The following is a 1,342-nucleotide window of genomic DNA, read 5'->3' as shown; positions in this document are numbered from 1 at the left end:
ATTTTTGTATTTAATTAGCGTAAGCTTAAAGGGCCGATGCCATCGTTTATTAAATTCGATTTTGACTATAATATTACACCGATATAATATAGAAGGTTATGCATATTTTAAAACGTCAGGGCGTTCCCTTTCCCGTGCCCAATTTTCTCGTTCATCAATTTATTATACACAATACGGATTGTGACGATAATACAATTAATCTATCATAACCAATAATAATATGTTGATAGTATTATACCGGGAAATGGCTAGTACAACATTGGACAGTCTAATGAGACAATTTAGATTCTGTGTGGTACGCGTCAAAGCTCTATCAGTTTCGTAATAATATTTGTTTTTTTTATTCATAAAATATTTATTGCTTAACCGCCTGCTATAATATGTCTACAACACTACACTGTGCTTTATAAGTTATTTTTCTTGTCAAAATAGGTGTGATAATAATAGTGATTATAAAGATAGCGACTCCTCATAGTGCACAACATGTGGAGATTCTGAGTGGGTTGATAAACATATTGATCATACTTTAATGTCTATTATTTTTTATGCCGATAATCACCTGTTGAGTCAATAAAACTCTTTGATTGGAAACAAAGCATTTTTTTCTGATAGAAAGTAAACATATTTGGTACTTTGGTTGGTCAAAAGTCAAAAATACCAAAAGCTTTCAAAAACAACGGAAAATACAAACAAAAAAAAATTAAGGAAACTAACTCATAAACTAATAACAATTGATACTTTAAATTTTCATTAGCATTTTTGACAAATATTTTGACTCTTAGTCAGATAGGCATGAAAAATGTTTACCTAAATAATTGATCATTCGCGCAAAAAACACGAAAATGTAACACAAGTTTCCTATTAGATTATTATTAATGTAATTACAAAAAAAAATTGATCGTAAATCCACAGTAATTTTTATGAGCGTCTGAAGTTGGAACTTTGACGAAATTCATCTAAATCACGAATATTTACAAATTATTTTATAGTTAGAAATTCATAAAAATTGTTCTTTTCGTGATATCTAAGTTTTTAAAAATTAATACAAGATTTCTCATAATTTTTCCTACTTATAGTAATAATAAAAAAAAGTAGGCAAGTGGGTGTCGCTCTGCTGTACAGTTGGCTGTAAGTGGATCACTGTAATGGGAGGCGTTACATTTTAATTCAATGATATAATAATATCATTGTACACGAAAAATGATTTTGTGAAGTCAGCCTACGATATATTACTAAGTTTATTTGATGATATTATTGTGAATAAAGAGATTTATTTACTTATTTACATGGAACCTTGTTTTACATTTTTAATCCTTAGCTATAAAAGGAGAACTTGATAAAT

This window comes from Acyrthosiphon pisum, chromosome X (assembly GCF_005508785.2).
Source record: "Acyrthosiphon pisum isolate AL4f chromosome X, pea_aphid_22Mar2018_4r6ur, whole genome shotgun sequence".
Classification (NCBI taxonomy): domain Eukaryota; kingdom Metazoa; phylum Arthropoda; class Insecta; order Hemiptera; family Aphididae; genus Acyrthosiphon; species Acyrthosiphon pisum.
Note: the sequence above shows the minus strand (reverse complement) of the source record.